Here is a 16,560-nt window from a genome sequence, read left to right on the forward strand (position 1 = left end):
CAAAGAAAGCACAGAAGGAACAAATTCATAAACGAGGACGATCAAATTACAACTCAACCGGCAGTGAGCTGTAACGTGACAACAGAAACATCTTTAGTCAGAACAATAGGCTCATTGCCTTGAAGGATACTGAGAAAGGATTTTGTGGCCAGGATACAAATATCTGGAAACATTATGCTTGGGCCACCTGTGGGCGACTGAGCCGGTAGCCGTAGCATTCCTTGGTGCTATATTAAAGTAATGGACGCCCTCAGTAGCGAGACAAAAAGAAACAGGAACAATTATCGGCAATAAAAACAACCAACGATGACAAATGACAAGCAAACAACAGCAGCAGAAGCAACAACAACAACAACAACAAATTCGCCGGATTGTCATTGCATGTTATTTATTTCACATGTACAGTTCTCTTATAATGCCAATTGACATTTTATATTTAAACCTACCTCCATGCTTTATCCAAAAACTCACGGAAAAATCGTTTAAACACAAGGAAGGATTTCCTGGACAATACTTGTCAAATTTCCCCAGTGTCACGTGACCTCCACCTTGCAGACTCATTACATAAGTATCCATGGTAACCCCTTCACCAGTCACGTTACCTTTCCAGGAAGAACTGTCATCGGTGATATCAGCTTCATTAGCGGACGACAAAGTCCACTGAATGTTATCTGTTGAGTGTTTAACGTTTATTATTCGCGGTTAAATAAAAGCGAAAACCAAATCAGTGGAGTTGAAAAAGACCTTCACGCTTGAACTGACAAGACGTCGAATTGTCAGAATATCTGCAAGTTTCAAATTTCTTTCGAAAACATGGAAAAAATATTTCATTTTCACTTTTTAATTTCCCGACAGATTACAAAATTTTAAAGTGGATTTTAGTTATGTTGTTATAAAACTTTTAGCACGTGCTTATAACTTTTGAGTTTAAATGAAAACTATTGGGAACTATTTTCCTATGTTGCTCTTTCTTTCTCAATATTGATGAAAACAGAATTTGAGTATTTGTATTTGCTTTCCAATGGATACATTATTAAAGAAATAATCACGAAATAGAAAAACCTAACCAAGGAAACTCGCTTTTTTATGCAGCAAATCAAAAAGGGAAGAAGAAGTTGTAAACTGTTTACAGTCCCCTATTTGTGCGTGGAATTTTTGAGACTCGTACGCTTCGATCGAACTGCCGCCATCTTGATTTTTAACAGCGAACGTAACCTGGGGAGAGTGTCTGAACTACCGAAGGGCTCCCAGTCAGGTTACATTGTGTGTGGTACCCTGTTGCGCTCGCCGTTACAATCCAAGATAGAGGGAGTTCGATCGAAGCGTACGAGTCTCGAAAATCCCACACAAAAATATGGGACTGTGAACAGTCTAAAGAAGAGGAAAGGACACTTGAACTGCATACCTGCACTAGTGCAAGAAGAAGGAATCTTTTTTGGAACGCTGTCGTGAAGCCAAAATTGAACCAGGGACCATGAAATTACGTTGCCTACATCGGCGTGGCAACCACGTGACATTCCAAAAATATCACTCGATGTTATTATATTTTCTCATATGTTAAATTGACTCATTTCCATAATGATTATGCTGTCCTCGTCGCTGTCTCTCGCCAGGACCGCAATTCTTAGAGCACTGCCTGATCGGATTGTCAGGTTGCTATGGTGACCTGAGGTCTTCAACTTCACCTTACCGTCCACGTAGTAAGTGTAAGTCCCAACGGGAAACTCCCCGGCTAAGCACATGTGATGCCAGCGATTGTCATACATGTTTCCATCATGGAGGAAAAAGTCGCTGATAAAAATTAAACAAAAAATTCAGGTTGACTCACACATGCTCCCTCAACAGTATAAATCCCTTACGTAAGAAAGGGAAAAAGCTGTAGTTCTGGAGACAGCTATAGGTCGCCAGTTCCGGATAGGTGTGGGCCTTAGAAGAACTATTGTTATTTATCATATATCTATTTGTGAAAGGGTTGACTCCAAGGGTTAGTACGAGAGATAAAGACTCCGGGTCATTGGCCCCTGGTGTTAACAACAGCAGTCCTTCTCAGAGCTACAATAACCCAGAGGATTGTACTCTACTTACTTACCATATGACTTCTGGGTTCGCACCAATCGTTAAATAATTGTAATAGTAGATATATAAGTGCTATGAAGGACCGTGGCAGAATACATTGATTTCCTCCCCCACGAGCCTCTCTTTCTAACTAAGAACGTGCAGGAAGCAAAAGAAGTGGTATAAACTGAAATTGATGCCGAAAACGACACAAAGAAAGTTTGGTGTTTTGTACTAAACACAGTTTGTTTGCCGGATTATCATGCCGCGCATTGGCTGTTTTGTCTTTTTTCATAAACAAGGGCGCGTTTAAGAAATTTGATCGAAGGAATATAACATAATTAAAACTCCTCTGAAGCTTGCTCGTGCTAGGCTTCTTGTTTTTCAGAAGTTTCAAAACAAATGTTCTTTTTTATTCACTTACTTGTGAGTTGCATTCAAAGTGATCCTGACTGTTGAATTCCTTCGAACGGAGAAGGCAAAACTGTTGTTGAGTGAAGCCTCATCAAAGGAAAACATCGTGATGTCTTGTGTGTAATTACTAGTCAACAGTTTCACCCACCAGCATGCGGTCATCTGATTGATTGCAGACAGTTTAACCACTAACTGCGCATGTGCAAAAGAACTGTTTTGAATCAAATCGATGGAGTAGTCCCATTCTTTTCCTGGAAATTTAAATGGGGTCGTTAATAGGGCTCTGTCACGTAGAGCCAAAGAAAGGAGTTTTAATTTGATGTTATAGACTTCGCCAAACATAATAAGAGAATGCGGAAATAAAGGTAAATCAATGTAATTTGAACTGCCATTCGTGATCATTGAGTCTTTGTCGCGGATATGGGTAATGTGACTGAAATAAAATATCCAGGGCACTGGGGTCCATTGGATAGTTTCACGAAGTCATCCTAAGCTAAGACTTGTATATGTGATGAACGGTGAAAGGAAAGTTCCTTGGAGATGCGTGACACTTGGAAATGTTTTCGGATAGGATTGATACAAAAAAAAATGTCAAAAAGTGTCAAAAATGGTTTTGAAAGAAACACAAACGTTTCGGGTATACAACCCTTCTACCGTGTGGAGAAAACGGTTTTCTCCACATTGAAGAGGGGTTAGATACCCGAAATGCCTGTGTTTCTTTCAAAACCATTTTTGACACTTTTTGATATTTATTTTAATATCAATCCTATCCTAAGACTAGTATATCCTAAGTATTGTATTAATAGCCAATATTAGCATAACAATAGGCAATTACCAAGAAGCAGTACTAGTACTAAGGATACGTCTTATCTTAGGAGGCTTTAAGAATCCGGTACCAGTTGTTCAAATCTGGATTCAGTTTTTCCTGGTTTAACGTTTATGGCATTGCTTAAAACAATTAAAATGCAACGCTCCAGGGTCACATTTTGCAAGAGTCTTCGTGTAAAAGAGTAATCTGATTAGTTGAAAGCTGTGTTTATTAGAGCTACAGCATAGTTCGCGTTATTTTCTCAACCAACTGGAAGCCAAACCGAAACCAATCGTGCCTTAGTCGCGCGCGATTTCCCGCGCTTGCCGTCGATCGATTACATGTACTTGCCTCGAGTTCTGATTGGTTCATTGAACTCATAACGTCTGTTGCGATTAAGTCAGAGTAATTACGACACTTAATCGAGATCGAAACAACTGAGCAAAACCAAAGTCAATTGAAAATTAAAGTTAAGTCAATTATAAGGTTTTGGGTTAGGTTTTATAAAGTTGTTAAAGATTACTTGGAGTTTTCTTCTACCATTCCCTCGTTCCAGAGGGATTTTCTCGGGTCTTGTCATGGATAACTCGATCAAAGGTTTGACTTATGTATAGAAAGAAAACAAAGCAGAAGGCTTCCTTGTAATTTACTGTCTTTTATGCAACCTCAGTCTCAGATTGTCTTCCGACTCATGATCAGTCTAGCCAAGCAAAATCACAATATATACTTACTCAAAACAGCTCTCATTTTCATTGATGTGGAATAATTGTATCCTTTGATACCTTTCCAGAAAACGCCTCCAGGTCTAGAATAATCACCGTTCAGGTTCGCATTAAAGCAGTTTCCATACCACCAACCACCGTAAAATTTACTCGCGCAGTGTGCTTTGCCATTATCATTATCTTAGTCAAAGGTGGAAAACTTCTTATTGTCATGCCTCTGAAAGGAATCCCCAGCCGTTCCTGGATAAGAAAAAAACCCCATAACTTTCTGGCTTCTTACAAGGGAACCTAACGTGAAATAATTATTATTTATATGCTTGTTTATTTATTTATTTATTTATTTATTTATTCATTTATTTATTTGTTATTAGTTTTTTCAGCTTCGACAGAATTGGCAGGGACACCACAACAGCTTGCATCAATTACTGCAGACCCCTGGCTGTATTTCTCGTCACCTTGAGGAAAGACTGCACGGTTTGAACCTGCCTTCCCTTCTCTTTTCAAACAGTGGCTAAATTTTTTTAAGCCACCTATTATTTTATATCAGGAGTTGTAGGAGACAAGGCCCAAGGATTCACGTCACAGCCAATGACGCAACACTATATGTCCCCATACACCACGTACTTAACCACTGAATACAAATCTGCCACTGGTCAGTGTACCTTTCGATACCGGGCAGTATCATTGCGGTACTCCAACCTAGAACACTCAAAGACTATTCCAACATCACGCTTTTTGAAAGAGACTATAAAGCATATCATTTGGACCAATTTTAAATGAGATTTGAAGTGATTGAATTTTTAAAAGTTTACATTGTTGACAGGTTGATTAGTTAGTTGATATGAACTCGGTTCTTCACTGGTATATTTTTTACTGTGTTAATTTGTTGCATGTGAATTGGCCTGAAAAGCCCATTGGGAGATGTCAATAAAATATTAGTATTAGTATTAGTATTAGTATTAGTATTAGTATTAGTATTAGTATTAGTATTAGTATTAGTATTAGTATTAGTATTAGTATTAGTATTAGTATTAGTATTAGTATTAGTATTAGTATTAGTATTAGTATTAGTATTAGTATTAGTATTAGTGGTAACTGATTTCAGCCAGCATGTTCGTATTAGTTATTATAAAATCATTTGAAGGCCTTGAAAATTATATTTCACCAAGCTAACACACCTCGATATGTAAGCAATCGTAAGCTGCATATACAAACCTCGCAAACAATAGTCAATCTAAAAACACTAGCTGCTCATTTTACACCCTAAACGACAGTAGTATTCCCCCGAAAACAAAAGAATTTACTTTCCCGAGTTACAAAAGTTTGAGGTGTCATTTCAGCAAAGTAAAGTAACTGTTGTCTTTCTTTGCTGTTAAGTTGATGAGGGCTTTCTGGACAGATATTTCACCGAAACTATTTGCTTGGTATTCATGTTACGCTACTTGGATGAGTTTGACTCAGCTGTTGTACGATGAAGGAACCGCGCTGGTCCATAACAGTGCTGTTTTCAGTGGTCATAAAAGTTTGCTTGCTGGTGGCCATCTATGCTTATGCAAAATTGCTGATTTTCATGCGATGTCATTAAAATTTAAAAACTGAAACCTAGCTTCTCTCTTTACATATTCAAAACATCAGTGCGAAAGATCTACAAGGTTAATTTTATGATGTGGATATATTGCTTTACTTTAGAAATGAAACATTTTAAAATTTGATCATATTCGTTGAAGAAAGATTTACTAATTAGAAGTTTCAGAATCTTACAAAGCATGTTTTTCCGTTTCTTCAGGAGCGAATCCTTAACTAAACTAATTCGCTCTTGAAGACTTGGAATATTCCTGGTTTTTTTGATGAACAAATATTACCTTTCTTATGGTAACTTTCCCTTTTTAAAATCATTTAAGCGTTTGATTCCTTTTTGGTCGTTTTTTCTGGCTTTCTGAACGGTTAAGCAGAAATCTAGAAATCCAAAATAGCGGATCCAAGATGGCTTCAAATAGTAAATCATGACGCAATACTCACGGCACACTACGTCATCACTATTCGTTGCAGACCTGAAAGGAAAAATACTTAGACGTACTATCTACCGTCTAAGTTTCATTGTCATAGCTTTACTGCTTTGGGGTTATGGAGACGGGACGTACTTGCCAATCTCTCGGCCAAGGAAGATGAAGACAAGACTGATCAATCAGGTAAAAGGAATCAAAGTTACACAAACCTGAATAATATCCCAACTGAAGCGTGTACCAATTCTTCTCGGAATCAACGCTGAAATACATATACTGAGCATGCGTGGTAAAGTTGTCGCCGCCATCTAGTTCTATCAGAAGTTGCTGATGCCGATTGGTTAATCGGTGAATCTTGTCGTTTCCAAGCCAGAACTCTCCATCCAGTTGACCAAATCCATGTTTGTAGTGATACCAGTCGCGGTGGAAATCTTCCGACCCGTTGAAGCGGTTTTGGAAGACTACCCACCCCCCACCGTTTGTTGTTTGATCACAAAAGACATGGAAAGACCCATTGTTATCAGGGTCGATGAGATAGACGCCATCTTGCTTGAAACCTTTTTCAAGGAGGTCTGTGCAGTCACGAGCTTAAAAGGGAAAAAGCTTTGGATTAATCCTTTGCAAAATTGTCTCAAGGGTCCTTTGATATGACTGTAATATTTCACTCTTCTTGTCGAGGAAAGAAATTTTAGTTTAAAAATAAGATCTTTGAGTAATTCGTCTTTCTCGTTTGCAGTAATTCACGAGTGTTGGAAAATAATTGAAAGAAGTCAGGGTTGTCTCCCGGGGGCTGTCTGATGTGAAGAGTCTCAGTGTTTCATAAGAATCATTTAAGATTTGGTATAGCCGTGCTATACCGAGCAACGAGTTGGCAAAAGATTCTCATATGTCTAGGTTTAGCTTGGAAATCTACTTTCCTTGGTGAGGAATCATAATGGTGTCAACGAGTTTTCAAGCTGGGATAAACTCGATCCAGTCTGCGTTTTGCCATATTCAATCGCAGTGAAAAGTTACAGAACATTTTCGAAACAGGATCTAAAAAAATGTGGAGTGATCGTACAAAAATCGCTCTCGGAGAAAAAATCTTTCGAAAGAAACAATTCGCACACAGTTTTGTTGTTTATATGTTAAACTAGCTACTGTCCAGATTTGAAGGCAAACGAACAAATTTCCTTTGAATTTTAGCTCTTTAAAGTGTCTCCTCCAAGTGAAAAAGTTGATTCGTGTAAAGAGTGTGAAAAATTCGGTTATTAATTTTATTTCAAAATTCTTGGTATAATTTGATAGCCAGCTCTATAAGCTTTAATTTGATATAAGCGTTCAGGTATCTACAGTTTAAACCGGACGCGCTACATCGCTTGGACGCGAGAGCTATCCGGCAACCTTAAGTCGTAGATCGCAACGTTTCGACTGATCACGCTTCAGTATTTATGTCAGGAACATTCTACCATTAGGAGCCCTTTCAGGATATTAATAAATGTTTACTATACAAACACCAATGAAATACCAGGTGAGCGTTCGCACGAAAACACGATATCTTCAGACGTGCCAATAACTTGTTATCTTCACACATGAAGAGATAACCGCTGCTATGGTTACATAATAAATCGCGCCTTTCGCAGCGGCGCCTTTGGCTCTTTTCCGAAATCTAAAATTCTATTGGCCATTATTTTAGGATAGCCCTTTATTACATTGTAAAAGAAAGGAATTTGTATTTCGTTCACGCATAAAGGCCGTGTACTTCTTCCATTTTTTAGTTGTCACACGTTGTTCTACTTTAGGACTCCAAATGGTTGGGTATTTCATTGGTGTTTATATAATAAACAGACCATTACATGGCCGCTTGGAGATTGAAAAATATTTCACTCGTTCGTAGCGCTCACTCGTGAAATATTTTTCGACACTCGAGGAGAAATTTCGTATCTCCGCGCGGCCATGTAATATCCTCTTCATAACTTTCCTAATGTTCCAACCTTCGCACATCGGAAGGACAAAACACTCAAAGACTTCTCTTGCTTCCATTCTAAATTAATAAAAAAAACTCCAAGATTTGCTGTAAACATATATGGCCCTTCCCCCGACTATCTACCCCTGCCTCTCCAAGGACGGCAATAAAAACAACAGCAACAACAACAACAACAACTTTAGTTTTTTATGTTGTTTTGTAGTAGTATGCACTGTAATGAATGTATTTACCTGTGTTGTTCTGCTCACCGCTGGCAATCGAAAGGAAGAAGAGGTGGAAAACATAAGAAAGCCAAAACACCTATAAAGATATAGCAATAGCATAATATTCTCAACCGCATAAATTCCAAAAGTGGCTAGATAAAAACTTAAAGACTTAAACCCCTAAATGGCATCACAAGAAATTACTATTCTAAACAGTAATAGTAAATGGCAAGAGAAAATTAAAGTGGAGAGTGGAATTAAAATACTGAAATATCACCAACTCAACATTATTAACGAACTTGCCGTCAAATATCAAGATTATTTTGGAAAACAATTCTCCAGTCTTCAATATGACAGGATCATAAAACAATCTATTTTCTCTTTTTATTTTTTTATTAGGCAAGTTTTAGAACAGAATTAGCGACAATTTGATATAGTTATATCTTTGGGTATCTTTCGATTTATAACGCTGTTTATCGAGGTAAAATAAATTTTAATCGAACAGTTAAATTAAAAACCGTTGTTAGGTTGCTGTTCATTAAAAACAAATCTTGAAATTATATAGCCAGAATTTTTCAAGTTTGTGGAGATATTTCGTAAATAAAAATGTGACTTAAGAAAAGAATCACATAGTATAGTTCTAAGTCTCAATTGAAGTAATAGAAATCACACTTAATTCAGGGTGTAATTTTGTTTATTGCAAAGACCAGGTTTAGTCAACTCGAAGATCCACAAATCATAATATAACAAACAAAGCCAATCCCTTGGTCACCACATCAGATAATCTGCAAGCCAAAAAATACTGTCCGGCGGCCGAGTTAGTTTGTTAAACAGGGTTCCGGCATTGGAAAAAATGGACTCAGGCAATTCGAGAATGAAAACGTGTTGGAAAATTATATAAATAACATTCTTCTCCTCAAAGAATTCAGAAGAATTTACAATTTAAAAGTACCGGACAGGAAGAAGAACTCTTCTTTCACTTTGTTGAAAGAGACAGATTTGAACTTACCTTAAATAACATTTTTAGCTCCATGATTTACTGTAGGATGGACGTAAACAACATTTTTTATCGCGTTACAGTTTCTTACTCCTGATAACTCTTAGTAATTTTCCTTTATGAAACACGTTCTTCAGGCGGTCTAAATAGTTGTATGGTATAACAAATGTTACTTTCCCACGTTACCTAAAATTCTTCGGGTATCCCCCGGTGCCTTTTAGATTTTCATAATTATAAACCAATGTTTTCTGGCACCCCTGCTAGCGAGAGGTTGTAATAACTTACTATTGTACAGTTTGGCGAACGCTCATCTTGGTGATTTTAAGGATAGAGCAAAAAGGCGAAATTCTAACTGTTTTAAAAAAATCACAAACACAATTCTTCTGTAAACAGATAAATTCAATAAAAATTATGATGTACTACTTCACAAGAGTTACTTACAAAGTCCAGTTTTAAAACCAATAATCCTTTTGCAATGGTCAAGTTCAATATTTTTTTTATCATTGTTCAAAGTGTCCTCGCACTTACAGTCGAATTCATCATTGATTTAAGGTGGCAGGGGAGGGGATTTTACATTTTTTTTTTCAAGTATAGTAAAAGGTTTCTGTCTTTAATTAGACGCACCTTTTCAAATCTTCACCGTTAATTGTTACTTGGTTTGTTCTGCATTCATTACCATCCAGAATAATTTATATTTTTGTCAATTTCACAAATATTAAAAAAAGAAAAATTGAATACCCAATTTAGCCCACTTCTCAAGTCAATATTCCTTGTGATCTTCCGTGACTATAAACTAAAGGAAGGAATTATTTAATCTAAAAGAAATTTTCCAAAGAATTTGTTAAACTTGGAATCGAAAACGCAAACCTTACATAGAATTTTACGTCAACAAGGTCGTTAACATGAAAAGTAAGTTTTGTAAAGGAATTAAAGCAATTGACACTCCAGCCCTCTCCGGTTTAAAACTTAACGGCGATTATGTTAAGGAACAATGAAGGTGGTTATAGGAGAAATTCAACATGTTTTGAAACAAACTATGGACACCCCACTATAACGGAGATTAGTTTTCGAAAAATGCTCAAGAACGCCTTTCCCGGACTCAAATCCTAAAAAGGTATTATTGTTTACCTTCATGCCGTGACGCAAGGGACTCCTTACAACCGGGTTTAGTCGCTCAAACAATTTATGAACTGCTGTGAAAGAAATATCATGTTTTGCTTTTTTTTAAGCCTGATGAATAAATAATAAAGGGATTTCTTTCTTTCACATATCATTATGTCACTTATCAAATCCATGCAGTATGCAGGATGTTTGTTACATGAACCTAGTTTAATAGCCATCCTTCACAAGTCTCATATGGCTCAGTGGTAGAGCATCCGAACTAGTAACTTGAAGGATAGTTCAGACTCCTTTTCGGAGAGCTCGAATTCTTTCTCGAGTATTACTGTGTCACGGACTGAAAAAAATATCTCCATTAATTTACGTACCATGGAAAAAAAGCGAAGAGTAGGGAAAAAATCATGTGTGTCACGTGACAAAATACTCCACAATTCGTTTGCAGCGTGTGCCGGGGTCTTCTCTGTACCGTCATTTTGAATGTCGCAAAGACCCTGGTGATGAAGTTTCGTTGGAAATTGAAACTCTTTATGATGGTCAAATTAACTTATCAACCTTCTTGATCAAGCCAAACATTCGTTTCCACTCACCCACCGACGCAAAACCGTAGTTTCTTTAGAAATTAACCCTCATATCCATAGATAGCTACTTTGCTGATGTGACAGTTATTGAAAACCATTTTTATCTTTCAACAAATTAAAACAGCAACTGTTCAAGTAAATCAATGATTTATGAGAGTAGTATAGTAAGTTTACGCACAGTGGAAATTGTCAAAAATGCGGGATACACTTTCTTTCAGTCTTCCACTGAATTATTCTAACACAGTGAATTTGAAGAAGCCTCCATCCTCCACTTTTTTAGGCGGAGGGGGAGTGGGGTGGGCGAGGGATCTCCCAACTCGTACTCTAGACCCCACCCTACTTTCTCCACTGACCGTTGTCTATGTACCAGCACATTTTGAGGCAGGGTTACTGAAAGCTATGCACTGGTCTGAGCAATTTTAAGTAGAGTGAGGGCTTTAAACCATATTGGATAATTTAAACGTAGTTTTCGCATAGTCTTCGATTCGCGAAAATTAAGACCCAGTCAAGTTGTCCTCCATTTCGATGTTTACCGTTGGCACGGAAATTCCTTAACCGCGAAAGGAAAGTGTCACGGAAATTATAAAGTTTATTGAAATCACCAGATTATAACTAGAACAAGAAATTAAAAGGAAAGATTTAGAGTTTTGAGAAGTCGTCAATGTATATATTTTTTATTCTTTTAACCTTTAAAGTCATTAAACTATACTAGATTGAAGAACTTGATTGAGCAAGCGATGCCATAGAATCCTAAAGTGTGACGTCACGAATATTTTAATTTGAAATTATCTTCTAACGACTTTTTCTCCAATGCAGACGTTCTTGAGCTCGTCGCGTCACGCATTCCTCCCCAAGTGGGGAGGAGTGCGTGACATGACAAGCTAAAGAACGCCTGCATAGGAGGCTACTAACGATTAGAACTGAGACAAAATTAGAGAGATTTTTTTACAGTCATCGGAGTATAAACTGCCAATATCTCACCCTCAAATTTCAATAAGATGCTGAGTTTTGGCAAGTGGGCATTTTTCATCAAGCTCTTTTTGAATATCTCAGCAAAGTTCATAATTTCTGGCTCTAGTTTTTGTGACGTCATCGCTATAGGACCCCATTCTCGTTACTCTTTGTTTAGACTGGGTAAGATTAGAACGCATTTGCATCAATAAAATTACAATTTATCATATAATTATGTTTCAGTTTTACAATCTAAAAAGTTTGAAACAGTTAGATTAAGTAGGTCACAAAATGGAAAGTATAAAAAACTTTCCATTGTTAACACTACAAAACATTAATTACGTTACATTGAATGATATTTATAGATCTACGCAATTAAATTCAGTTCTCGTAAAGGGGCATCTTAATCTTGTTGAGCACGTTGATGGCGTAACGAAACACGACCTTTTTTTTTTTTTTGCTTTGCAGAGAATTTCATTATTGTAAGATCAGCCTAATGCTACGCTAACGTCACAGAAAAACCTCTTCCGTCAAGAAAATGGACAAAGAATAAATTTGTAACTACAAAAGATATCTTACATAAGAAGGTAAGACCTTATTCATTTCATAGATTCCTTCGCGTGGATGTTTTTGGTTTCGACTTTTTTCCCGGCCTTCGTCAAGTCGTTCGCCATACATCTGCGTACATTTCCACTGGCAATGCTATAAATATATAAAATCATATATAATATATGATGCACTTGCCTAAAGGAAGTTAGGAGAGCACTCAAGATGCTAGAAATGCTTGAGGCGCAGCCGAGAGCAACTCTTACGTTTCTCTCTTCAAACTTCCCACGTTATTAATAACTCAATAGCTTGAACCAATTGTCAAATCTCACAAAATCCAAAAAGACCGGCGCGAAGGAGATTTTAACGCGAAAATGGGTGATAATTATATCCAATTTTTACAACAGTAAAATGCTTTCTCCATTTTTTGAATAGCCTGCAATGCAGGCGTATTTTTGGAGCGGGAGCGCTGAATAATCCTTTGTTGCTGTCATCTTGGGCGAGGAAGCGCGAGAGGGCTGGAGCGAGTCAAAAGTGACCCTAAAGGAGACGACGACTGGCTGAGAAATAAAGGAGGGGGGCTCTCATTTCCTGCCCCCCTCCCCCTCCCCCTTCCCCCTTAGCCTCCTTCAAATACGCGAACTAAATTTATTATTCAGCGCTTGCCCATGAAAAACGCCTGCACTGCAGGCTATTTTTTGAACTAAGCTTAGTTTGAAATTTAAACATGATTTTCATAATATTTAACGTCAATTTATTTTATTAGTTTAGGTTCCTTTAATTAGAACGCTAACCCTGTAATGGACTAGCATCCATTTGCTTCGGGCTACAAAGACAAAAACTGGCGTGGTTAAGCTCCTTCCTTGTGGGCCACTGAACTCATGATAAGACTTTGGCTTTTTGAATTAGAACACTTGCGTTAGAAGCTTTTTTGTAAATTGGCAAATTGTTATAAAAAATATAAGTCCTATTGCCATATTTTTCTTATTTGTTTTTATTAAGACTATTATTAATAAAAAATGTTTCCATGAACCACAAAGCAACTAATTTTTCCTTATTCTATTTCTAGGGTTCCCAAAACGGGGTTAGGAGGAGGGATACTCTGGAGCTGGGATCACCAAATGCCAAACCGAAATCTTTCTTGTATAGCCTGGAACCCACATTGTTTCTGTAGTTAAAAGTCCTGACAAAATAACCTATTCTGGTTTATCTCGGTCAAACGTCAAAAATAAGAAAAGTACGTAAAAGACAACGTTTTTGTTTGAGAGGATTTTTGTGATTCTGTGAAATTACTTAAGCATTTGAAAATTTACTAAGTGGATCAGTCTCCACTTAGGGACCGTTCATTTTTTATGAGCATGGGGGGGCTGGTGGGATTTGGTTATATACCACTACGAAACTGTATGACCCCCCCCTAGCATGCAATTTTTTTCCACATGGCCCCCCCCCCAGCAGAAACAATTTTTTTCTGATGACCCCCCCCCCCCCCCTCCCGCCCAACCAGAAACAAATCATACTCCTAACTTTAACAAAACGCTTATGTACTGTTTATATCAAAGATAAACGTAATTGTTACTGTGATTTCTTTACAGTACTATTAAAAAGTTACCATTCTCTGCTTAGGTTAGGATTTCTCTTGTTTAAAAAAACGTTTTATAGATAGCAACACGTTTACGACAACGGCAAACCCTAAATTTCCATTTAGATTCTCAAATGAACTAGAAAAATTAATCAAGCAAATGGTTAACGTGAATTATTAAATTCTCAGCCTCGGATATTGCATTTCTAGCGTTCTGATTGGTTCACTAAATCCCGGTTATCAGCTCATATACCGTAGTTTGACCTTATATGGAAAACGAATGCCCCAGGTGTCGCTAAGCTAAATTTTTTTTCCGGCGGGAAGCGAAAGTTTCTTCGGAAAAATGTAGAACAAAAGAAAGAAAAGGAAGAAATACCAAACAATGCCATCTCAATATAACAACAATAAAAGCCACAAAGTTCGGTATGACACTATTTAATGGTACGTATCTCTGAAGTTTCCTTTAAAATCTTTAAAATTGCACGATTTTACGATTTAGATCACATAAACTTAACAACAACAACAACAACAACAATAACAACCGGTTACCTTCAAAAATTTCAGGATGGCTTGCAAATCCTGGCGGCAAGAGGTTAAAATCGATCGAAGAAATTTCTCAAGAAGAGCTTAATGCCTGCCTTTATGTTTCTACGCATTTACGAGGACTCCAGTTACAAAAGTTCATCTATGAAATCCGTACGAGCGGCGGCCATGTTCGTTTCCGTCGCTCGGCACCACTCAGCAAAACATTTGCACAAACGTGCACAGCTCTTACGCTTCTCGATAAGCTTGAAGTTTAAAAACTTGCACTGAATGCTTGGCTCAGTGAGGTTGTACCTCGTACACTTGGACTTGCAAATTTCAGCGCAAAAAAAGCCGTCCTTGATCCCTTCCTTCGCTCGGCACCACACAGCAAAACATTTGCTCAAATGTGCACAACTATTACGCTTCTCGATGAGCTGGAACTTCAAAAGCACTTGAATGCTTGTCTCAGAAAGGTGGTAACTCGTACATTTAAACGTCTCTTGAATTTGAGATGTCCGACTGTGTCTGATCTTCTTCGCTTTCGATTTTTCATTCAACTCCGTTTGCAAAGAGCTGCGCGTGTCATGTGACCATTAAGTTTCGCGCGCTTTGGTGGGAAGTTGCCTCAACATCCGGTCGTTTTAATTTGAAAGAAATTTTTACTTAAAATAAAATTCAGTAAACTTCAACAGCAATACCCAAACGAGGAGAATTTAATAAAACAATTATTCCATTTGCGCTTGTTGGATATGAGATTGGCTATAGCCAACTCGGCGCTTCGCGCCTCGTTGGCTATTTACCATCTCATATCCAACGCGCGCTCATGGAATAATTGTTAAATAACTCCCCTTCGAGTAGAAACAATTAATACACGTACAGATCTGACTAACAAAATACGGATCGAAGCATACCAATCAACGATTACGAGTCATATTAAACAGAAAAAAACAGCGGACACACAGATATCAGGCGCGTAGGTAAGGGTTATATAGGGGTGTTCGTTGAGCCCCAAATCTTGCTGAGCGCTGGAGGCGCTCTTACTAGGGGGTCCGGGGGCATGCTCCCCCGAAAATTTTTGAAAATCTAGGTTCCCAGAAACCTCATTTCCTGCATTTTTAGACCCATTTTAGGCGAATCACAAATTTGTTTTACAGCAGCTTTTTAAGCTATATACATCATTTCTGCGGCATAATTGTTTCAACTTAAATAAGAAAGTTCAATGTACATTCCGCGCCCTGCCAAGTTCTGATAGCTTTTCGATCTGCTGATAGTCATACACCAAGCTGGTAAACTGCATCATTCTCGGGTGTAGGCCTTCAAACAAATTGACTATCTCGTCAAGATTGACAGGCATATCATATTTGATATGCATTTAGAACCAGGGCGGACATTCTACTCTCTCGCATGGTACACCTCATGTAGTTGTTCAACCTCCTCATTGTGCTTTTTCTTCCGCCAGTATTGATCTTCAAAGGGGGTTCGTTCAAACCCCTCGAACCCCCCTCCTACGCGCCTGGATGTTAAAGTACTGCCATTAAAAATGACAGTTACAAGCTTTTCTGAATACTACTGAGTCTACTGATACTCCTGGGTTCAAATAATTTACCAATCAACAGTCTTTATAAAAGTGATTACTATTAAACCGGCAGAACATTAATAAACAATCTATTGATATAGTTCTGAGTACAACCACTTAATAGAAAACTACTCCCCTACGGATGATTCAATAGTGAGACTGTTACGTTTTTATATTGATTTGAACTTGTACAAACATAGGTGTCTACTTCAGTTTATATTCATTATTGCTTTTCCAACAGATATGCTTCATTTCCTCAGTTGTTGTTAATATGAAATGCAGATTTCGACCTCAGTATGTAAAACAAATTAAAAGTGGTTAGGAAATTGAAATAATATTCAATTTCTTCATCTGTTTCTGTGTTGAGCCACTTTCAATTTCCCCTACTAGCCAATTATTGCTGGTGATCCCCCCCCCCCCTCCTTCACTCAATTTTTTTTGGTAGCCCCCCCCTTTAGTGCCATTTTTTTTCTCGTGGCCCCCCCCCCCCCCCAAATCCCACCAGCCCCCCCATGCTC

The 16,560-nt window shown here is 37.8% G+C and overlaps 1 long non-coding RNA gene across 1 annotated transcript; it reads right to left on the reverse strand.

The window, feature by feature from the left end:
• Positions 1-11,436: 11,436 nt before the first annotated feature.
• LOC146472346 (uncharacterized) lies at positions 11,437-13,797 on the reverse strand. The gene is made up of 2 exons (XR_014866635.1): positions 13,048-13,797; positions 11,437-12,776 (listed from the first exon to the last, which is right to left on the reverse strand). It is a non-coding gene; the product is annotated as an uncharacterized LOC146472346 (long non-coding RNA).
• Between the last annotated feature and the right edge of the window lie 2,763 nt (positions 13,798-16,560).

This window comes from Pavona decussata, unplaced genomic scaffold (assembly GCF_977016875.1).
Source record: "Pavona decussata unplaced genomic scaffold, jaPavDecu1.1 SCAFFOLD_100, whole genome shotgun sequence".
NCBI lineage: Eukaryota > Metazoa > Cnidaria > Anthozoa > Scleractinia > Agariciidae > Pavona > Pavona decussata.